This window comes from Aythya fuligula, chromosome 11 (genome assembly GCF_009819795.1).
Source record: "Aythya fuligula isolate bAytFul2 chromosome 11, bAytFul2.pri, whole genome shotgun sequence".
NCBI classification, from domain to species: Eukaryota; Metazoa; Chordata; class Aves; order Anseriformes; family Anatidae; genus Aythya; species Aythya fuligula.
Window position 1 is genome coordinate 7,136,474 of NC_045569.1, and position 24,142 is coordinate 7,160,615.

Here is a 24,142-nt window from a genome sequence, read left to right on the forward strand (position 1 = left end):
GCTGCATAGTTAAAGTAATAGACATAAAAATGTGATGATGTCAGGACCTGAAGATGTACTGTTTTTTTTTCTGAAAAGTGAACGTCCTGTCCTGTCCTGTAAGACATAGCAGACAGAAAGAGAACAGCTTTATGCTATCTGGTATAGTGTACAAATGTCATATATATTCTTCCTGGAACTACAAATTTTTCAGTCACTGAAGAGCTCTAATAAGTAGTAGTGAAAAAGCTGCCTTTTAATTTGCTTTTGTTTTCTTATTTTGCTCTTGTTTTCAAGTGATATCAGAAGACTAGTACCTCCTGCAAGAAAGTAAATTACTAATCCATGAAATAGCCACTAGTCGTCTTAACCCATTTGGTGTGACTTTGCTTACTTGTATAAATGGGTGTTATTTAGAGAAGGAGGCACATTGCAAGTAATGTAAAAATCATAGATTGTTGGGGTTACAATACAGAATCACAGAATTTCTAGGTTGGAAGAGACCTCAAGATCATCGAGTCCAACCTCTGACCTAACACAAACAGTCCTCCACTAAACTATATCACTAAGCTCAGCATCTAAATGTCTTTTAAAGACCTCCAGGGATGGTGACTCCACCGCATCCCTGGGCAGCCCGTTCCAATGCCTAACAACCCTTTCGGTAAAGAAGTTCTTCCTAACATCCAACCTAAAACTCCCCTGGTGCAACTTTAGCCCATTCCCCCTCGTCCTGTCACCAGGCACGTGGGAGAACAGACCAACCCCCACCTTGCTACGGCCTCCTTTGAGGTACCTGTAGAGAGCGATAAGGTTGCCCCTGAGCCTCCTTTTCTCCAGGCTGAACAAGCCCAGCTCCCTCAGCCGCTCCTCATAGGACTTGTTCTCCAGACCCCTCACCAGCTTCGTCGCCCTTCTCTGGACTTGCTCGAGCACCTCCATGTCCTTCTTGTAGCGAGGGGCCCAAAACTGGACACAGTACTCGAGGTGCGGCCTCACCAGAGCCAAGTACAGGGGGACGATCACTTCCCTAGCCCTGCTGGCCACACTGTTTCTTATACAAGCCAGGATGCCGTTGGCCTTCTTGGCCACCTGAGCACACTGCTGGCTCATATTCAGCCGACTATCCACCAATACTCCCAGGTCCTTCTCTGCCTGGCAGCTTTCCAACCACTCCTCTCCCAGCCTGTAGCTCTGCTTGGGGTTATTGCGCCCCAGGTGCAGGACCCGGCACTTGGCCTTGTTGAACTTCATGCAGTTGACCTCAGCCCATCGGTGCAGCCTATCCAGATCCTCCTGCAGAGCCTTCCTACCCTCGAGCAGATCGACACACGCACCTAACTTGGTGTCATCTGCAAACTTACTGAGGGTGCACTCAATGCCCTCGTCCAGATCATCGATGAAGATATTAAAGAGGACCGGCCCCAGCACCGATCCCTGGGGGACGCCAGTAGTGACCGGCCTCCAACTGGATTTGACTCCATTCACGGCGACTCTTTGGGCCCGGCTATCCAGCCAGTTTCTAACCCAACGAAGCGTGCGCCAGTCCAAGCCACAAGCAGCCAGTTTCTTGAGGAGAATGCTGTGGGAAACGGTGTCAAAAGCCTTGCTGAAGTCAAGGTAGACCACATCCACAGCCTTTCCCTCATCCACCAAGTGCGTCACTTTGTCATAGAAGGAGATCAGGTTCATCAAGCAGGATCTGCCTTTCATAAACCTATGCTGACCGGGCCTGATGGCCTGCTTGCCGTGCAAGTGCCACGTGATGACTCTCAAGATCATCTGCTCCATGAGCTTTCCTGGCACTGAGGTCAAACTGACAGGCCTATAGTTCCCTGGGTCTGCCCTCCGGCCCTTCTTGTAGATGGGCGTCACGTTTGCTAGCCGCCAGTCAACTGGGACCTCCCCCGATAGCCAGGACTGCTGATAAATGATGGAAAGCGGCTTGGCCAGCTCCTCCGCCAGTTCTCTCAGTACCCTTGGGTGGATCCCATCCGGCCCCATCGACTTGAGCACATCCAAGTGCCGTAGCAGGTCACCAACCATTTCTTCATGGATAGTGAGGGCCACATCCTGCTCCCCATCCCCTTCCGCCAGCTCAGGGTACTGGGTATCCAGAGAACAACCGGTATTGCCGCTAAAGACTGAGGCAAAGAAGGCATTAAGCACCTCCGCCTTTTCCTCATCTTTTGTAACAAGGTTTCCCCCCACATCCAGTAAAGGATGGAGATTCTCCTTAGTCCTCCATTTTGCGTTGATATATTTGTAAAAAGATTTTTTGTTGTCTTTAACGGCAGTAGCCAGATTGAGCTCCAGATGAGCTTTGGCCTTCCTAATTTTGTCCCTGTACAGCCTTGCAACATCCTTATAGTCCTCCTCAGTGGCCCGCCCTTTTTCTGAAGATTACAAACCCTCTTTTTTCTCCTAAACTCAAGCTGCAACTCTCTGTTGAGCCAGGCCAGTCTTCTTCCATGCCGGCTCGCCCTTGGCCACGTGGGGACAGACCGCTCCTGTGCCATTAAGATTTCCTTCTTGAAGAGCGCCCAGCCTTCCTGGACCCCTCTGCCCAACCGCCTCCCAAGGGACTCTACCAACCAGCGTCCTGAGCAGCTCAAAGTCAGCCCTCTGGAAGTCCAATGCAGCGGTTTTACTGGTCCCCTTCCTGGCCTCGCCAAGAATAGAGAACTCCACCATTTCATGGTCACTCTGCCCAAGACAGCTTCCGACCACCACATCTCCCACCAGTCCTTTTCTGTTGGTGAAGAGAAGGTTTAGCGGGGCACCACCCCTGGTAGGCTCACTAACCAGCTGCGTCAGGAAGCTATCTTCCACACTCTCCAAAAACCTCCTAGACTGCTTTCTCAGGGCTGTGTTGTGCTTCCAGGATATGTCAGGGAAGTTGAAGTCCCCCACGAGAACAAGCGCCAACGATTTCGCAACTTCTGTCAGCTGCCTGTAGAACTCCTCATCCGTCTCCTCATCCTGGTTTGGCCCCGACCAGGATGCTAGCCTTGTTGGTCTTCCCGCCAATCCTAACCCAAAGGGACTCAACCTTGTCATTCATAGCCTCGAGTTCCACAACATCGAAAGATTCTCTAATATGGAGAGCCACATCACCAACCCTTCTGTGCTGCCTGTCCCTTCTGAAGAGCTTATAGCCAGTCATTGCAGCACTCCAGTCATGAGAGTGGTCCCACCATGTCTCTGTGATGGCAACCAAGTGGTAGCCTGCCTGCTGCACGATGGCTATACATATGTTGTACAATACTGTACAGAAAACTTGGTTACCAAATGATTGTGCTGTGAAGATGACCTTCAAGCATACAAGAGGATGATAAGAGGACTGTCATAGGAAATCTCACAAAATATTATTACTGGCAATCTGTTTAAAGAGCACTTTTCTTCCTATGGAAAGACTTAGAACAGTTGTTGATGCCAGTGGGCTTGCTTTGATCTAGGAGACTAGTGTTTGTGGATCAAGAAGTGCTTTGCATTTGTTCTAGTCAATGACATTCACTCTGGTCAATGTGTAATGCTAGTTGGTTTTGATCTTGATTTCTACCATCTTAAAAGCTTGACTGGAGTGGGAACTTTCCTTGGCAGAAAGTGGCCATAGGCCTCAGGTGGCTGCTTGTAATCTCATTTTGAACTCCCGAGCTGCTGATGGCTGTTAAAAGCACACGCTAGTTGCATCAGCAGTTGCTGTTTGTTAAAAAGTTTTTTGTGTTTTTTTTTTTTTTTTTTTTTCTCCATTACTGTTTACTGAGGAAGTAACAGCCTAAAACAAATTAATTTTCAAGTGCAGAACATTTCTTTATCTCTTCATCTTACCAGAATATACTTGTGGAAATAATTTCCTGGCACTGAAAGTTTGTTTTTTGCCTCTGTATGTCATTATACAATACGCACAGAGGGGAAAAAATGTGTAACGCTATGTGTATGTGATTGCATAGCTTGTGTAGCAGTAGTCAGTGTGGAGAATTCCTGGCATTTTAGCTCTTCTAATTCTCAAGTGATGTGAAAGTAAAGATAAATAAATGATACAATAGCATGCTTCCTAACAATCCAGTGTATTTTGGTTTTTAGAAGTAGATAATTTGATCTACAAAGGCTGTTGTAGGGAGAAATTTTAAGGAGGAAAACTATTTACCATTGAATTTTGGAAAATAAACCTTTTGTTATGAGTTAAATAACTTCAATTTTAGTTCTTAAGTAGCCAGAAAAATTGCAAACAAATTGTGTTAAGATGCCATACTGTGAATTAGATTGCTATGATAAAACATACATACAGAGCTATAGCTTGCATTCTTTCCGGAACAGCATTTTGGTACCTTATTGGTCTGGACAGCTTTCTGCATGTGTTGTTTTTAAGTAGACACTTCTAATTTGTGTAGTTTGAAGGCAAATTGTAGTATTACTTTTGAGATGTCTTGATAAATTAATGACTTTTCACTGGAATAAATATCTATATTTTTGAGGAGAATTTTATTTTAAGCTGTTTAGTCTGAAGATCAGACATATTATGCCAATTTTTATTTTCTGCAAAGGAATTGTGTTTTTAGAATAATTTTCTGAAGTGCAAGAATGCAATAGAGGAATGTGTCGATTTCAGAGTACTAATTGAATTTGGGCCCCTCTCGGGAGTTCCTTAGTAGGTTGGTATATCCTGGTATAACATTTCTGCAGTTCTACAAAATCCTATATTGTATTTGATTCCACATTCTTCCCTTTCAGCACTCTGAATTTGGCAGCATAGGTCTGCGTACTGGCTGCTTTTCAGAAATATATGTAGTTTTAACAGCTGAATGATAACTAGAATTATATTCATGAAATTCTCTGTTGTATTTTCTAGGCACAAAATAGTTACATACTTAAACTATTCTACTAAGAACTGAAGTTATTGAATGTTTGTTCCAGAAATATTTAAATTGTATAAATACGAGATAGTAATACTGTTACACTGCATATAATGCAAAATACAGTGACTTCTAACTCCCTCCTTTATATTATGTGTTTTCAAGGTAAGAAGTGATTCCTTTTTTTCATATATGCTTGTTATCCATGTATGTGGTCAATGCTTAACAAAAAACAAACAAACAAAAAACACCCTTTAACTCAACTTAAAAAAAAAAAAGAAAGATAATAAAGGGAAGTGCATTTTTAGTTGCACTTTAGTAAGTATGCATCTTAGGGTTCTGACTATCTTGCACGAAATAAAATTTCAGTGTGTGTATGGAAAGTGAATGGTGGAAATCCTTATTTCTAAAGTTAATGTTTATGAAACCTGCAAACTGAATCAGCTAAAAGGCCTTTGTAGCTTCTAATGTAAAATATAGATAGAGATCTATTTCAACCAGGCTGATTTAAATGTAAAACTGTCTAGACTTAGACTGTAGAGACAGTGCTTTGCATTGGCATAAATTTGCAAGTTCTGCCCTTTTTGTTTTTCTGTTGGAGCTGCATCTAGTCTCCAAGAGTACTGCTACCCACTAAGCCTAATAGAAACAATAAGCCTAATACAAACAAGGGACTTAGAGCAGATACCTCATCTTAGAACTTAAGTGGCTACTCATATATTAGTTGTTCTAGTAAAATAATAGCTTGCACTTCAATGCTGAGTTTCATTTTAGAAATGCATATTATTCTTTGTTTTAACTATGCTTTTTAGTGCTTGTTGTGAAGGCAGAAGCTAGCTATGTAAATTGCCTCTGTTCTCACATAATTACCTACTAACTTCATATGCCTTCAAACACATGATTCTTCCAGACCTGCTTAGCAGCAGATGTAGGTGGATTACTAGTATAAAACCTCCGATTCAGCTAAGCCTTCTTATATCTTCAATTATTTTTTGTTTTTATATAACTAACTGGGATTTAAAATATTTCCGTAGTGTACATATGTTATGAATTCTTATGGTCTCTAAAATGTATATATGCTAATTCTTGGTGATCAGTGCTGAATGTTTTTGCACTTAAATAACTGCTTCAAAGGCTGTACCTGTAACTTTGAAAGGCGAGCATACTTTTTAAAATGCATAGTCACCAGCGTGTTTAGGACATGTGCTGCAACAGGCGGTGTTCTGGACATCTTTCTAGGCTCACTTGGTGTGCTTGCCTTTTTGCAGCATTAGTCAAAGCTTCAATATGAGTTTAATATAAGACTTGGATCTGGTGATAGTTTTCGTGTTTTTTTTTTTTTTTTTTTTTTGTATGGGGCTAAAATCTACTGTACACACAGTACATTAACAAGAAAATAAATATTTTGACTAAACTTTTTTGAGAAGAAACATGAAAATCAACTTGTTAATGAGTGGAGGTTTAAATATGTTTTTGTGAAGAGGAATGGGGATTGGGAGCAGGACTAGTGTTATCGTGTACTGATAGACCTTTCTTGGATGAATATCTTGAAGGGGAAACATGAACCTCTTTTAAAGGATGCTTATTCAGGAGAAATGTTTGCAGCCTGAGTAATTCATGACCTAATAGTACAGAAAAAGTAGAAGCTCCTCTATGTTTTTTTGTTAGTGATTATTTATGACAGCTGAATTTGCGCTTCTTTAAAATGAAAACAACACAAATATATTGCCATAGAATTGCTGAGGTTCAATAGCTTCCACAGAACCAGTGAGCCTTTGTAAAGGATTGCTGAATAAACATTGCTGTAGTGAATATCAGCACAAATGGGTAAGAAATCCATTGGATTCTGATTTGAGTGCAAGTAAATATTTGGATATTCAGAGTGTATGGCATCACAAGGTGGGAACAAAATAAACCCTGTACTGAGAAGTTTCTTTAATACTAAGGGGTTTTTCGCTGCTGAGGTGTCAGTAGCCAGCAGAGAAATAGCCAGCAACTGTTCTAAGGCAAGCTGCTCTTCCATTTCCAGGACAAATAAGCTTAATGTCTTGTTCACAGTTGCTTACAGTTCATCCAGATGTAAATAAAGGATGACTTCAGTGCAGATTCCGAATCGAGAAAGGTGAGATTTTACAGTTATTGTGTTTAGTACCTTGATGTATAAACTGCCGTGTACTCATAGTTCAAAGGTACGTTATTTCACATCATGAGCTGTCATTTTCAATTACTATGTTTTGTATCCCCTTATTTGGAAAAATGTTTAGTTCCATTTTTAAAAGCCAATTTCTAGGCTCAAGTCTATAGCCAGACCTGTTGAGTTAAATGAAGAATCATTGATAATAGCTGTAGTGAACTCCTTGCAGAGACTGTGAATCTGGCATGCCTAAGTAGTTGATACTTGAGAGTCTCTGGACATTTTGGAGGGTAAATATCATTCACATCATGACGGAAGAATACATGAGTTTGACATGTGACACGTTTTCAGTGCTTGGTTTTGCAGGAAGGTGGTAAAGCATGACTGTCTTGTACTTCAGATTACTCTGGTAAATCAGTCAAACTAGTTTTCTGTCATCAAAGGAAAGGTATTGCAATGTGATGCCAGGATGACATACTGTTCCGGGCAAATGCCTTTTAAAGAACTTAAGAAGTGTGACTGAATGTGACTATTTGCTATAGCATTTAATGTAATAACAATAATTAAGTTGAAGTAAGTTACTATTTCTTGTTCGGTAAATCTCATTTTTCCCCCTTAAGATGAACAATTATACACGTTAAACAAGATTTTCTCTTCCTATCAGACAACAAAGTTAGAACTTGTTTTTCTAATGTACTTGGAGAGTAAGCTTGGAGTTCATTGGACAATTCTGAATCAAGTTTGAGTAGTTGCTGCTTTGTGGAGAACTTCCTACCACTCCTGAAGATCTGTGAACAGCAGGAAAGTAGTGTTTGCCTAACCAAGAGTTAGTGAAAACACAAAGAGATTTATCTCCGATATTTATTTCAGAAGGTTAGTTAAGCTTCATCATGTAAGATATATGAGATTTATATTATCTTAAAAATGCAGCAGAGTATAGTTGGCTTTCAATGGTCACAACATGCACTCTTTTGACCTGGATACAAACATGCATCCTTAAGGAGAAATTAATGGCATACTTGCCTCTTATTTTAAAAAAACGTACCCATTGTGCCTTTTCAGACCTCTTCAAAGCCTATTTTCATATGCTTTACATTTTTAAAGGAATAATGCTTAGTTCCAAGTGCATGAGAAGAATTATATTTGAGAGTCCAGTTTCAGCTGCAGGATAGTCAAATTTCCCTACATGCTGAATACATTGTTCCAGTAGGTGATTTCTGTTTATGAAATACCTGATACAGCTGTAGATTATGTGGTATCAGTAAAGAACATGTTTGTAATGGTTGCTTTGAACAGATAAGATTGAAGTTACAGATGTTAGACAAAAAAGACCCAGAAATATTTGTTAGTTTGAACAGATGAAGTGGAAGACGTTAACTAAGACAGAATTAATTTCTGCCTTTTTTACCAAGGGATGCCCAAGAAGTTGAGGTCACTTGCACAGTCCAATTATTGCAGCAAGAAGTGGTTCTGTATTGTTACAGTGTTAATTAACAGAAATTGGCTATCAGCGTTAAATGAGCATTCAAACTCATTGCACAGTTTAATAGTACCACTTGACTTATGAAAAACAGTGCACAAGCAGTTTATGTGCCTGAAACTCAGTCAGGTGAATCAAAACTCCTAAATTCAAGGTGGGGATGGGAGTAGATGAGTTTTTGAATTTCCCTACTAATCTGGGATTAACCAGTTTTGCCTACATTGGTAGATACAACCTCAGATTCTTGAAGATCCTGGGGTTGTCTTCTTTTAACTTCCATTGTTGGGAGTCAGTGTAAATATCTGAGCATGTCCCACTTCAGTCTTGGTTGCTTTTCTTCAGTGATGACTTAGGTATGTCAAACTTGTTCAGGAACATAAAAAGAATAAAAAATACCAAACTGTAATTTAATTCTTTGTGACAGTTTTCATACTTGTTTCAGACCAGCTCTCTAAGATAAGTCCCTAATACAAAATTATAACCTTTTCTAAATATTTGCTCTTCAGATGCTGTGTTTATGACAACTTTTAATCTCTTCTGTATGTCAAGTTTGATTTGATTCTCAGTGTTTACTGGCAGAAAATTACAGAGAAAAGCTTGTTGTTGAAAGAAGAAATGCCACCTTTCATCTTACTAACTTGTTTCTCAATCGGTAGCAGTCCATTATGTAAAAACTGTGAAGGGTGGGGCAGGGGGGATGATGTGATCTGAGGAGTCTGACTAGGGAGATGGGGCAGTCTGTACTTGCATGATAAATAGTAGTTTCTCAAATCTGAAGTGTAAATAATAGACCATTTGTTTTGGGGTGGGTGGAAGAGCAAGAATTGACACAGCATATTGGTTTGTGTTGGCACACATGAATTTCTAACTATAAAGTCTCCTGTAATGTTTTGTTTGGGGGGTGGTGGTGAAGTTAATTAAAACTGTTCTCATATTCAAAGGTACCTTTCATGTTTCTGTTCATACTATTAAAAACTGACTTATCTGCAGTAGCTACTTTGGGGTATAGGGTGCTTATTGGTCACTTTTCCCCATTTGTTGCCTGCTTTATTTCCCATGAATAGTAAACATACTGCCAAAGCATGTGGGTGTTGTGTGTCATTGAGGAAGTAATATGATGAAACTAAACGTAGGATTGCTAGATCTATACACAGTGTTCTTCTGTTTACCTTTTGTAGCTAGAACTTCTTTCTGGTTTCCAAGTAGTTCAACACTTAAAACTTGAAAAAAAAAACCACACTAATTGAAAGGTGGCTTTAGGCATAAAGTAAAGTTCAGCCTTATAATTTAATAACTTCTTTGTATTAACCAAGAAGAATACTATAATGGTTGTGCTATGATTGCTCAACCTTTCACACTTACTCTCATTGTGGTACCCTAGAGAAACATTATATAAAATATTTAAAGCTTTATCTTAATGGCTTTTGGTAATGGCTTTTTGATAATGAACCCGGATTAAAACTGAACACAAACCACTTAGGAAATTTTTAAAAGGAGAGCTTCTTCAAATAGTACCAGCCTAAGTTTTTGTATTAGCTCTTTGTTGGACTCTAGTTGTTGTTTGTACTCTTCAATTCACTTCAACTACTGTGGTTCTCTGAGAGTGTTTCTGCAGTAGACTCTATGTACCTGTCCTGGCCTGGTGTGCACATACCTTTATTCTTTGTCTCAGAATGACCCACTGGATACCCCAGATCTTTGGCAGTTGTTGCCGTATTACTTCCAGGTACTAGGAACAGGTAGCGTATCACTTATGGGAAATCATTTGCACAACTATGGTGGTAATGTACAGAGATGTGAGTTGTTACAAGAATATTTAACGTCATAAATACCAAATTGCTTTGATTGTGGGAAAAATCATGTATGAATCCACAGCACCAAAATGTTGGTGGTACATTGTAATGTCAGTTTGATTAGTTAAGTTGTATGACAGCTCAGTTTTACTAAGATATGTGGCTGTTTCCAGTACATGTTCAGATCTTTAACAGAACAGATAAATTGAAAGTTACTACAGCTTTCAAGTGTCACATGACAGGAAATCCTCCCAGTTCTATTAAGATACTGGCCTAGTCTCAAAACTGAAATGCCAGCTACTTGGTATTTTCTCACGGTAGCAAACTAACTTAGGTTTGTAATCATTTTTCTTTTCTTTGTTTTATAATCTTGTTATAAGTAGACATGATGTGTGAATGCTACATTTACCAGTAGAAGTTAACTTAACTGCTGGTATGTGAAAAAGAATGAGAAATAGAGGCCTAGAAGCCTGGTCATAGCTTTCATTACAAGTCAAACTTTTGAGTGATTCTTCTTTTGTGTTCATTTGTGTGTGTGTGTGAGTTTTTGTTTTTGTTTTTTTTTTTTATATAGAAATGGGTGGAGATCCTTGTCAGTGAAAGTGGAAAAGATACCAAGCATTAAATCACAAAGGAATTTTGTTATAAAACAGAATTGAATTTTACAGATAACAGTCTGCTACATTAATATGTCCTACTTAAATCGTGTTTGCTTTAGAGTGTGCTAGTACAATCTCTTCTGTGTTGTAGCTGAATGAGAATATAGGAACTGATATATACTGGTCAGTAGGTCGTCTTTGCCTAGTGAGGACAGTTTCTGTTTTGCTGTCCAGGCTATCTTTTTGTTGTACAGTGCTGACTAAAAGCAATAGCTCTGTTGTTCCCTTGTAAACTCTGCAACGTTATTGAAAACTCATTGAACTGTGCATGTCCTACCTCAGCATGTTGTAGACCCTCCGCAGGAGTGCATGTAGTGGTGTGAGCATGTTTTCAGAATGTTGTTTTACAGAATGCAATTGTTTGTTGTGGTTAAGGATTAGAACCAAGTTTTGAAAAAAAAAAAAAAAAAAAAAAAAAAAAAAAAAGAGGAAACACTTGAGGATAGGAGCTATATTCACATGGGTATTTTTAGAGTTTGGAGCTCAAATCAATATGCTGGATGCCGAGGAATCCAGTTATTGAGAGCAGTTTTGAAGGAAGGTGAAGAAACGACAAGCTTAAGATGGTCATTATGTGCTGTTCTTGTTTACATGGAGCAAAATTTTGAGGCATTAACCCTCCAATCAGAGGACTAAACTTCTCAATGTTGTGAGAGGGGTGGGGGGAAGGAACTATTTCCCCACTTATCGCTCAAAAATATTAAGCTATTATCAGATTCATGTAGCAGGACTGGTACAGTAATATGGTGATGAATGCCAACAGGACTAAAACACTGGAATCCGTGCTTTGTCTAGTAAACCATGTATTTTGATTTCCTTTTCGTGTCTGCAGCAGTGCTTGGCTATCAGTAACAAAACCAAAAAGCACACATCATAGCAAAACCCATATAAACCCAAAGGAAAAACCCATATAAACCCAAAGGAAATATATGGGCAGAAATAACAGCATGCCAGGATACTGGAATTTATCCTTACAATCTCAGTGAGCCTCTAATGCAAATACTACTGAAGTAAATTACAGTAATGTGATGAATTTTGAGAATACAGACTACCTGGGAAGTATCTATGAAGGGCAAAATTGTAGTTTACCTCTAATTCACAATGTAGGATTCTGCAGCGAACTTGAGAAAGCGTGCTAGTTCAGTGTTTTTCTTTTTCACTCAACCTTCTTTTTCTGTAAATAACATCACTAGCATTTGAACTAAAATCCCTTCACAGATATGCAGCTGCAGCTAAGTGGGACTGGAATAGGAACTGAAGGGCAGGGGTATACAATGGAAAATACTACTTACGGTTTAAAAAAAAAAAAGTAAAATATTTGAAATGTTCAGCCCTGCTGCTTCTTGTGGAAACTCGCGGAGTGAGGTGCTTTATGCACTCATTGTCCTCACCCCACGGTAGGTTGAGTGCTACTAAGTAGGCTCACACAGTGAGTAAATCCAGGGTTCAGGGCAGCTAATTTGCTGACAGGACTTTTGGGCAGTACAGTTTCATCTCTGGCTACATTCCAAGAAGTGAGGACAATAGAATAAATAAACAGCGATTAATCATTTTTAGGCTCTGTTTAGCTCTGATTGTCACTGGGTAAGTTTAATGAAAAGGAAAAGTGTATGGCTACTTCAGCAATAACTAAACCACTTGAAAAATTAATGTTCTTTCCACAGTCGTACTTGTTCAAGCTAACCTAAAAATGGAACATTTTCTTAAGACTCCAGATGATACATTCATTTTTCATATATTAAATATGCAGATGACTGAATGTAGTGTTTTAAAAGTAGTTTTAATTATGAAACGTGATATTCTACTCATTAGGTTGCTCTGGCCATATGTGCAAAAGCATTGTTTTGTTCCTTCTGTTGATATAAAACATCAGAGGGTGGTTTATTCACCTCAGTCTTATGTAGTTAGGTTTTGGGTTAACACCTGCATGAGTAGATAGACCCTGCTGATACACTAGAGAAAAATCTATTTTGAGTTCTGTCAGAGCAGGAAAACTTTAACATCATGTTTGGTTTCTGGCTTGAAAACAAGAGTTCATTTTTCCTTTGCAATAGAACTAAATTCTGTTACAGGATTGCATCTGAAAAGGGCAGATTTCAAAGCAGTTTCCCAATTATCGCAACAATGGTGAATGAATCAGCTTGTATTAAATTTGAAAATTTGTTTGGAGGACTTTGTCAGGCATAACTAGAAAGTAGCAATATTGAGATGGTTATCTCATTTCTCTGCTACATCAGGTAGAGTACTGTCATGTGATGTTCTTTAGACGTTGATTTTTGATGCAAGCCTGGTAAGTATTAGCCTTACTTGATGAAGGCTCTGAGTAGGGCAGATGATTCCAGTCTAGTGTTTGATGCTCTCACAACTTCACATTTGAAAGGGATTATGATGCCTTTGTCAACTAATGATGAAGAAAGGTATAAATGTTGAAAGTAATGGAAATACTTTACAGTTGTATTTAAAATGTATTTTAGAAATTTGAAGTATGTGCAAATATGGAAAAGTAAATAGTGGTTTCCGGAAAATATGGTGGCTAGCAAGTTGATGGTCTGTACAGAAAAGGACTCGGATATGTTACAGTAATACAAATATTTGCATTCTAGAGAAATTCTTTGTACGCTGGTATAACCACATTAAGGGATTAGATATGCATGCATTAGATATGCAGACATTCCGTGCACTGAACTTGCTTTTATCCTAACCTTAAATCTTAGCAGGAAATCCATGTAGTGTAGACTGCTGGAGTGCATTATAATTAAGCTTAATTGTAGATTCTTGCACGTTACTGGAGACTTGGTCTGCATTGAGAAATGGAATGTGTGGATTAGATGTCTGATTTGATAAGTCGTAAACTATTGTAATGCCACTTTCAGTGCAGATGATTGATTGGATGCTGAAATAGTTAATATAGGCTTCATTTACTCTGACATGCAATATATCTGTTGACCTTCAGTTAGAAGCTGTGTTGGCATAGTTGGCAGGTTGCTTAAAAGTCACTTTAAACAACAACAAAAAAAAAGTTTCACTTTTCTAACCAGCCTAGGCAAGAGAAATATGATTAACTAATTCTTATAGCAATGTATTTGCCAGCTTTATATTGGTTAAAAATTATAGGGATTCTTTTGTTGCTGGGGGCAATTGAGGCATTTTGTATCATGTAAGTGTATACACATGTAACTTTGTTCTCTAACTTCTTGGTCTTTCTAAATTGATAAGTAAATTATCTTCAAATTTGAATATCAGTTGTGGATCAGAACTTTCTCTTTAATTGTAGTACGAGAGTACGCCAAGAGATCAAAAAGCGAGGATGAACAGCTGTGACTATAGTCTGCACACATGGGACATACACAGGCCATTCATAGCAGCAAACTTTAGGCCATATTCTGTTTGTCCAGATCTATTTCTATGCCTCGAAGAGTGAGCAGTCAATCCTGTAATCACTGACATACTTGGAAGATGTTGTTCATCACATAGCACTGCAGGGAAAAAATGATAAATTGAAATTTATTTTGATGTTCCAACTGATTTGGTCATCTGCATGAGATGAGTATTAAGTTTGCATACTAAATTGGTTTTTGCTTGAAGTAAAAACAAAGAACAGATCTGCAAACCCCTCAAAGCAGAAGGAATGTGATGTCTAAAACCTACTCAGTAACAAAGCTCATCTCCTCAAAACAACTAAAACTGTGAAATATTTTTTTCTTCTTTTCTAAAAAAACAAACAGCACCTTTAATTTACTTTTATTTTTTCTGCAGTAATACTCTGCAGTGAATGGAGGTCACTGTGCAGGGAAATAGCCCAGAGAGTCTTTTGCTGGGCTGTTTTCTACACTAAGGTAGTTGACAAAGATACCTTAAACCACAGAAAAGCAGTGTTATTGCAAAATAGTAGTCTGTCGTAGATCGCTGTAGCTGTTTTATTTAAGTTTACAAGCTTTTTGTCCAGTCACTAGACAATTTCAAGGTATTTAACTCTATAAACTCAGAGTTAATTTATTATGAACTTTTAAGTGTGAATTATTTGGAAGCCTGGATTGAATTTGATTGTCTTAAGATTGTATTTTATTTTTTTCTGCAATGCTAATTCCAACTCTCAAAGAGAAAAGGAAATTCATAACTTCCTGAGTTGCTTCCTTTTCAGTGTGTTGGCAGTAAGTACTTCAAAATTAGAAATGAATGGACTGGGGATAAGAAAGTAACTTGTTTGTTTCCTGTGTTACAGACCTGGCTACTGGAAACATTCTGCATGGTCAAGCAATACTCTCTGACAGGCTTATTTTCTATGAAATGAAGTTTAATCTTGAGGTAAGGTTCTGTTTACTTTTACCTTTCTTTATGCAATATGATGTAGAATGAGAAATTACAGAAATTTAAAACCTTTATCTGCTGCCTGTACTTATTAGTATAGTGTTGTTTTTTTTTTAAATAATCCATATGAATACATAGATCTTTTGCTGTGTTTGTGAAAAGAGAAATCAAGGTGAAAATTAAATGCAATGCATGAATATCGAAGCTCCAAGTAAACACTGCGATTAACAGCCAGGAGACTAACTTGACCATTACAGCTATTGACTATTTTTAAACGGTTTCCAGGGAGGAAACCTAGATACTGGAGGATAATATCATAAAATAAATGAGTTCTCTAAGCCTTAGGAAAAAAGGGCTGTGCCTTTTACTGGTATGAGAACAAATAGTTGAAAAGACGACTTTGTTCCATCTTAATACATGTAAGAAAAGTGGCAGAGAGAACAAAGGAAAATCAATACTAGACTAAACAGATATATTACAGAATCACAGAATATTATTTCTATACCATAATGTTTTGATAAGTGAATGTCATTTAGAAAGTGTTAAGACTGGCTTTGGACAAAATGTTGATAAATCCTGGTCTAGATTCTTAATTTGTCAGAATTATTTTGACCTTGTACACATTACTGTTATAAGTGTGTCTCTGGCTCTGACTTCTCATCTGGAAATGATGCTTGTAATACTAAAAGGTTGTTAATGGAATTTTGTCCTGTTACTGTCCAAAATCTTTGAAAAATACCTTTAGTGAGCTTGGAAACAGCCTATAATTAAAACAGCATGTCTAAGGACAAGATTAAACGATGTAAAATTGTTGAAGAGTAAATAGTTACTTACTGGATCATAGTTGCAAGTCTTAAGGCTCGATGGTTAGCAACTCTTTAATTCTTATTGTTTTATAGGTAGAGCTAAGTATAGGGAATTCCTATAATCAAGCCTAACAGAACCTTGTAACTAGTGTAATTCTATGAATTAATACTGTATTAGGTCCTCCTTTGCAATGCCACCATTTTCCTCACTTTAGTGATACTTGTATGAAATCACTGTTATCAAGTGTGATATCAAATAGTATAGCTAAAGATGTTAATTAGGTTTTGATTTAAGAAATTCACTCTTAAAAAGTATCATACATCTTTTATCAGTCAAGCTAATTGTGTCTGGCTGTGCAAGTGATTGAACTGGATTGGTAACTCCTTACATATCAGACATAACAGATGCTATTGGGAATACTCCCTGATGCCTAGCTGTGAAAGCAGATGTCCCCAAGGAAATGTTTTCAGTTCATTCATGTTGACCTGTTTCATGAATGTATTGCTTAGTCTGCAATCATTTCCCTTTTCTCTGTCAACAATATCAGCTTCTGGCTGTTCCAAATGTGAGCAAAAATGTAAACAAATGGTGGGAGAACAAACTGCTTAAATTCACTGACCTCTTCACATGGGATCTTGGTTCACCGATGGCAGTAAGACCTGCTTTAGTATCTGAAGTTAACTAAAGATCTTTCTGAAAAAGCTTCATACTGAACTAGTCATGGAAAACATAAATCTGAATCTAAAGCTTGTCTAGGCTGTGTCTCCTTCAGTATATGGAGATTAATGGGGAGTGTATGTGGAGACTGGAAATTGAACTGAAGTGATTGTGAGCTAAAATAATACCCAGTAATAGGAGAAAGTAACTACTAGTGGAATCACTGCCAGAGGAGTATGAATAGTAAGGAGTGCTTCAAGTTCTTCTTGGCATGCATATCCTGGATGGAAGGAAAACAGAAGCTGATCTCTTAAACTTTTCTTGGTTACGTTTAATGTTGTGGTTGTTTTGCAGAAATCTAACTCGATATAATACTTTTTGAGCGTTAATGGGCATGTGGTTCCTTGGAATTTACTAATACAAAAGTGTCCAAGGAAGCTGATATTTCCTGTCTGCCATGATTCAGAGTTTTTTCTGTATCAGACAGTTCAAGATACTAAGATGAGAAGTTTGATGTTAGAGAAAATTTGCCATTATATGGCTTTGAGAGAGTGATTTGCTTATCAATAGCTTATGAATTTAAAAAAGCTATGTATTCTATTGCGCTTGAGGAAATTGGCTAGCAGTTCTCCAGAAAGAAAATCTTGACCTTTCTTAATTTCATTAAAAGCTTTATCAGTTTGTAAAACAGCAGAGCCAGACTTGTTTGTATCAGATGGTGAACAAGGTAAATAGTATTTGCTGTGGTGATAGTTGAGTAGTGTTTTTTAAAAGCAATACCGTACCTTGATGCATGCAACAATTGTGAACTTAATTCAAATATAAATAGTTGGTCAGCATGTAACTTTGGTTGCAGCCATTAGTCTCACAGGGCAAGCAGATCAGAAATAGGTCTTGTGCTGCAGGAATTCTTGAGTATTGCTCCCTCCATTCTGAGTTTTCTTTGTGGATTTTTTGTTGTGTGTATAAATTAGTCACCCCTCCCTCTTTTTTATTTTATTGTGCAATAACCGTAGTCTTTGTAAACAGTGTTATTGTTAACAGTGAACTGGTTTTAAGTCCCAGTTTTCAATCATTGGATTGGTAAAGGGATTTTCAAATACTGGATGTGTGTTGAATGTTCCAAGTTTTTAATCTGCTTTTCTTCTGTTCTCTTGACAAAATTCTCAAAGAAAGTTCTGTGGACTTTCAGAGAGCAAGCACCAGCTGATAGGCACAATTTTAGTGCTGGTTACACATGGCCAAAAGATGTAAATGTTCAAAAGGCTTTTGGGTGATTGCTTGATAATTTGCTATCAAGTCATTTTGTTGTGTTTTTTTTTTTTTTGTTTTCTATTAAGATTGGGGTCGGAGAAGAAGGTATTTTCAGACTGTATATTTGGAATCATTGGTGAAAGTGAAATTTGTGAAATATTGTTGTCCTACTTCCTGCAGCCTGCCTTGGCAGGCTCTTTTTTAATGGACAATTTTTGCAGGTAGGAACCCTACAGGGAAATAAGTCAGAGCGTGTCCCCAATTTGGAGCTTAGCTGCTTGATTTGCAGGTTTAGTTCAAATATTCTGACTATCCCCATTTTATGTATTCCTTTGCTTCCCAATTAAAAAAAAAATAAAGGAAGATGTTTTTGATCTCAGAAAAGCAGGTCCACTTGGTGAGTGTCTCTGAGGTGGCCAAACTGGTAGTTGTTGAAGGTTGAGACCAGCTGAAACAAGTGGAAGTCCAAGCTAGAATCATACATGCTTTCGTAGGAAATAATACTTGTAGTTGTAAATTGAATCTCAGGTTCATTTCCCATTTGTTGCTGGATATAATCAATAGAAGTGGTAACAATAACAGATTATTTTTCCCACTTGGACTTGGAAAATAACCTCATACCTTTTTTTTTTTTTTTTATGCAGTAACATTTTTATTGCCCTCTGATATTTTTGTGTACATTGCAAAGGGTGGTGGCTTAAGTCTTCTTGGAGGTTGAATCTAGTATATAAAATATAGTGAATTTCCTTGCTCAACTGCTTTCTCCTTGAATGCTTTTGTCCATGAGCTGAGGTGAGGGAAGTCCTGGTAGGGTACTTCATTGTGGATTAAGAAACAGTTTTCTGGAGGGATGGTTTCTGTACAGAATGTACTTGGTAATCCTCTTCTGGATATTGAACTTAAAATGACAGTGGTAGCATGAGTTCAACACATCTTTTCTTATGAATTCATACTTCTGTCACAAATACTAGCCTAATATTTTTTTCAGTTGTATGCACAAGTGTGTGTTCCATATACATGTGCTCATATGTACTTAGGTATGCAGGTGCAGAGTACGTGTTCTTCCATACTTAGGGCATATGTAATATTTTTCTAATATGTGTGAGTAACTCATTTTAAGATGTGAGCAGATGGTTATGAGCCATAAGATTAATCCAGCATTTTAGGTGCATTTTGAAATAGGCTCTGTCAAGAAAAATAATAAAATATGTGAATTGGGGCTCAACCAACTGAAGAATCTGCTGATTTGACTATGAGCTTTTAAGTAAGAGCATCACCAGCATCTCTTAATGAACATATTTGCTCGTAAAGGTTTGCACAGGTTTGACCTGAGATTAGCACACAGTTGGCAATGTACTAGACTAATTATCTTCTAATTGACTTGTAATGTGTGTGCATCCTCTTAAGCCCTATAAAAATCCAGCAGCATTTTATGATCTTACCTTTTTTATCTCTATAGTAGTAGCTGCTTTGCGCTTTTATCCTGGTATCTTCAGAGACTGAGGCTTTTCTCAAGCTTTAAATCAGTTTCAGGAACTGTCATGGGGATTACACCATTCTATAATGTCCTCCCCTCCGTATCCAGTAGTTGTGAGCATTTACTATGGGGGAATGGAAATAGTCTTAAAGCTGAAAATACATGAATATAATGGTGTTTGCTTGAACCAGTTGCTGATGAATGTTGCTTTTTCATGTCTCAGTTTCTCTGTTCTCATATTTTGTGGCTGCTTTGTTATGATGCTAGTCCATTAGACAGAGAGAGAACTGGCTTTGAGGGATTATTTTTCCTAGATTTTCATTTTACTTCCCTCATAGAGTGAAGTAGTCATATCTTGATCAGTCTTAACAGCTTTCATCTTCAGCTTGTATCCATTGTCTTTTCATGTGTAACAATTCTGTGAATGTATTTGAATCCTTCCAAATGAGTTAGAGCTGAAATGTGAGAGGGCTGTGATGAAGGCTTGCTAGAGTAACACATGGCTGAGTAGAGCTCCTGACTCTACCAGTGTGAACCCAGCTGGCATACAGAAATTCTGAACACCTCAGGAATGTTGACTTGATAGGTGCAAGGACACTATCCTTGCTTAGCTTTCTTGCTAAGCAAGGATGGTGTTAGCAACTGAGCCTTCTGCTTGCTCTCTATTACTTCGTCTCTTTCATTTACTATTACTCTTTCTGGTACTCTACATTTCTTACCTGGAGTTCATCTTGTTAGTCATTTGTTGTTGTTCTCATGTTGAAAAAGTAGTGTTGTTGTTTTTTTTTTTTTTTAAATCTATATTGTTTATTAATAAAAACACAGGAGTCTGTTGGGTCTACCAGAAACCTTGATGTTAAAAAAAAATAAAAATAAAATAAATAAATATTACAAGGAACATTAAACTTCTATGATGGCATGAAATGGTTAAGTATCAAGACACTGGTTTTCCTTCCTTTCTCCTTCCTCCCTATTCAATCTATCATTTATTTGGATATAATGGAAGTATCACAGTTCTGTGGGACTACCTTTGTAGTGAGGGATTTATGTTGGATTATTATTGTTGTCCTCACCATTTTATTTATTTATTTATTCATCTATTTAATAATCTTTTTTTTTTTTCTGTAAACATAATCTCCATGACGTGAACATTGATAAAGAAGGATAATTTATACAGAAATGATGATAATCTCATAATGATTCCAAATTGTGATTGGTCATGAGAAAAAATTGTTGGGGTATTATTACAGTATTACAGGATCAAGAACAGAGTATTTAAGAGGTAGAAACATAAGTGAATTAAGAAAGTAGATTCAAGCAGTGATAGGCTAAGCATTGAATTTTTCACTAAATATTGTAAGGCCAAAAAAAAGAGTATTCTGAAGACCCACTTGGTCATATTAGCAGTGTAATGGCAATACACTGTCTAAAGAAAAGGATTCCTTTTTTTCCATTTGAATGGGCAGAACATATTGTGGTGTAAAATACATAACATATTCTACGCTGTGTCTATATGCCACTTGAAAAAGAATAAGGAAATGCTGAGTAATACTTAGACCACAGTAGATGAACCCAGTAGGTCATATCCTAGCTGTGTCACTTAATGACTAAATTAACAGCTCTGTCAAGTGGTTTATCACATCCTACATTGGGGTCGTTGCCAAGAAGTGGCAGACATAGCCGGAACTTTGGGTGGCTGCTTTGAATTAATGAAGCAATGCTTTAAAGCAAGTATGCTCTTAAAGGTTGTAAACCCGGGCATAAAAGTATTAAAAAAATAAAAAAAAGTCCTTCAAAACATGATAGCATTTCATTGGTTGAAAACAGAGTGAATATACAGAAGTCTGCAAGACTGGATTAAACAGCCCAGTTGGTAGTTTGACCTATTATCATTGCCAGTGTGACTTAGAATCTGGAAGTAATGCTTAAAATAATCTGCTGTTTTGGAAAAATCAGTCTCATATTGGCTTAACTCTTCCACAGAAAAAATATTATTATCTTCATTTATTCTCTCTATGCCATTTAATTTATATGCATGCTCTTAAATCACTAGAAATATATTCAAAACTGTTTAACTGTCTGACTGTAAGCAACTTTCTGCTCTTTTGATGGATATAGATCAACCTTTCAAGCAGTTATGTTTTTCTTAAATACATAAAATAGATCTGTATCTCAGATATTGTGTAAATTTTGCTCTAGACATCTCTGAAGATGTTTATTGCTATCCTCCCAAGGGAGCCTCTTAAAAGGGCTTATCTGTACAATGGAAGCGCTTGATTTAGAGAGGAACTTAGCAATAGGATGTTGCTTCACCTCTTCTGGCTTCAACAGAAACTCATATTCCCTGTTTTCAACTTTGTTCTGTGGTGTTCTTTCCAAATAGGAGCAAGAGCCTGGAAGGCCTCTTCAAAGAGTTGTGTTGTTGACTGCTGTGTCAGAGGCTTTTACTCCTGAGGCTAATGATTTCCACATTTTAACTAGTTTCAGTCAAGCTCTCTGCTTCTGTTACCCAAAAGCCACCTTGGTTCTGTTCAGAACAGTGATATTCCCATATCATTGTAATTCATGTTTCATCTTGAAGGTACATTCATGTGAGTTAGCAAATATGCCTTTTGACTTGAAAAGCAAACTAGTTGAATTGCTAATAAACTGACTGTCCTATAAACAAATCTTAGAGTCAGGTATTTTTGTTTCTTACATAATTTTGCTTGAAGATGCTTGCTTGCTGGATATGGAACAAAATAGATGATGTTCCCGTATGACTGTGTGAACCACAAATGGCATGATTGATGCTTACTAATGATTCCAAAGGTGGTCCTAGTTCACCTTCATTTTACTGGTTTTCAAATGGCTTATTTTTAAGACTTGGTTTTGGACACTACAGATGAAATCTTAAAAAAAAAAAAAAAAAAAAAAAAAAAATCAGCAAAAATTCATAGCATGTAAGTGTTAGCTTTTTTTTTATTTTATTTTATCTTATTTTTTTAATTTATCAGAATGTGTGGTATATGTATATAGGCCTTGTGGCTGAGTAAGGCTTTTCTTAGGGTATGGTATGTTTAAGGTCTTGCATTTAACTGTCAATGCACATTTTACACACAGGATAAAGAATGTTCTTCGGAATAGTGTTAAGCTTCTTGTGTTATAAGTGATGGAAGGCTTATAGTTCTTGTTTGCTTGTTCACGCTTAAACAGTTCTGACTAGCTACCCCAGACAGCATGTAGTACTTGAGACTTTGTCTACTTCTGGACACCCCTATGCTGATACCTTTGTACTCAGAGACCAGAAGTTAATACTTGAAATGGGCAGTTGGTTTACTGCTGGTGCCTTCATCTTTAAGCTTATTTAATCAAAACAGAGGTTTTTGTTTTTGCTTTTGTTTTGTTTTTGTTCTGTTTCTGGCTGCCAGAAGAGTGCATGCTGCTCCCTTCTAAATTTGTTGATGAAATACAACTTCTAGCTCAGCATTCACATGTGTGATATTTGGACATCAGTGATAATTCTTCCTGAAGCACCTCTCTGCAGTGTTCTCAGGGGAATGGCAAAGCAACCGGTCAGTCATGGCATCTTCAGTGTCTTGTCCATCAAGGAGTTTGATGAAGGCCTTGCTGTGCCATATGACCATGTTTCAGGCATGCAACCCACAGCTTAGTCACTTGCTCTACTTTGAGCTGGTGGAGAATCAGCCTAGTGTTCTAAGAAAATATATAAATAGCACCCCTTAAGCACTTTTGAGAGCTGCCTGGTACAAATGAGTTACAAACAGACAGCAATGGAGCACTGTAGAGAGGGTGGTCTTCTTTGGAAAGTGTGGCCTTTTACAAGATAAGCACATAAGGTGGCAACAGTGACCGACTGGTTTAACTGGTGCCACTGTGAGTTTATAGTAAAACATGTTTTGTTGATCTTAATGCCTACGCAGTTGCTTGCCTGCCACGTAGTGCCATCGTTACTGATTATGAAAGATGACACTTCAGTTTGCATTCATAAGTTGGGAAATAAGAAATGTAACTAGAAGGACAACTGAGTTTGTTTTTGATTACGTTTTGCTTAGGAAGGTTTTAGCAGGCAGCAGTCCACTGAAGAAGTGCTTGGTATGTTGCAGGAAAATTAGATGTTCAACTGTTGTGACCAGTAGAAAATACAGTGTGCTGTATTGCTGGTGCCGTGTGCCAGCAGTAGGGTGGTGCGTATTGAGATGAATACAGAACTTCTGACCCACTGGGTTGTCTTACTAAGTTAGTCTAATATGAAAATACATAGCTTTGCCTTATACCATCATGTATACATGTAGGCTTTTAGACTTTGATACTCCCATAATCTAGATTTGTATTTTCTCAAGCCTAAATGAACAAGTTAAGGAACATCTCTGGGGAGACAGACCTCTGCTAAATCATAGCAGAGCATTGATTTTCACCAATAGCACTAGCAGTGGCAACTTTGACATGTCAAATATGGACTATGTCCATAATCAATGTTATCTGTTCCATGTTTGCCTGGTTTAAAAATGCAGATGTTTTGGCTTGTTTTACTTCAAGCATTCTATTGGCAAGGATGTGAAATGGAAGCAAAGTCATGTTCATTTCATCATAGCATTAAGCTGAGATAGTTTAAAAAAAACAAGTCTGCGTCCTCTGTTTGCTTAGCAATGTAGCTCAAAATATATAGACCATGTATTTGCCTCATCAGCAGTCAGACACCCCAAGAATTGGGGTAGGAATGGTAGAAATTAAGCCAGGT

At 37.8% G+C, this 24,142-nt stretch overlaps 1 protein-coding gene across 2 annotated transcripts in view; it reads left to right on the forward strand.

Moving 5' to 3' along the window:
* Window positions 1-24,142, forward strand: part of TLN2 (talin 2) — a 173,151-nt gene that overhangs the window by 40,011 nt on the left and 108,998 nt on the right. For both annotated transcript variants that reach the window (XM_032194875.1, XM_032194876.1), the window contains exon 3: window positions 15,121-15,203. The gene's annotated coding sequence lies outside the window, so the exon portion shown is untranslated. The remainder of the gene's footprint in view (window positions 1-15,120; window positions 15,204-24,142) is intronic.